General features: G+C 38.2%; 1 long non-coding RNA gene across 3 annotated transcripts in view; it reads left to right on the forward strand.

The window, feature by feature from the left end:
• The window catches only part of LOC119591875, a 181,478-nt gene that overhangs the window by 134,733 nt on the left and 46,243 nt on the right, over positions 1-502 (forward strand). For all 3 annotated transcript variants that reach the window (XR_005230379.1, XR_005230380.1, XR_005230381.1), the window contains one exon: positions 361-396. This is a non-coding gene — a long non-coding RNA (uncharacterized LOC119591875). The remainder of the gene's footprint in view (positions 1-360; positions 397-502) is intronic.

Genomic DNA, 502 nt, shown 5'->3' on the forward strand with positions numbered 1-502 from the left:
AACTCTGAAGACGAGATTATTTTTATTCAGTCAAGCATGTCGGTATATTTATTTTGCGTAGTTGAATTGAATTTTTTTTTTTTTTTCAGTTCTGTAAAATTCAAGCCTCCATTCTTACCGATTCATTCAACCATCCATCAGGTATTGATCCTTCATTAATCATATTTAATCTATTCACACATTAATTGATTGTGTTTCATAATATTATGAGGGATTCAGTTTTCCATCCCCCCCCCCCCGTCCATCAGTTTTACTCATTCATTCACGTCAAATCGTCTCGTCGGATGTTTTATTCATTGGGTTATTCGCAGCATATAAATACGTTCATTCATTAATGGATGTGTTTTTTTTATTTTCCAGGCGAAAGAACGTGCCGGGGATCGCGGACAAGAGGCTGTGAGTATATTGCGCCGTGATGTAGTGAACCTCCCTTTTCCGTTTTCTTTCGCTCTTCCCGTTTTCTCTCATTTCTCTCGCTGGTTCCTGGAGTTATTGGCAAGGA

This window comes from Penaeus monodon, chromosome 29 (assembly GCF_015228065.2).
Source record: "Penaeus monodon isolate SGIC_2016 chromosome 29, NSTDA_Pmon_1, whole genome shotgun sequence".
Lineage (NCBI taxonomy): Eukaryota > Metazoa > Arthropoda > Malacostraca > Decapoda > Penaeidae > Penaeus > Penaeus monodon.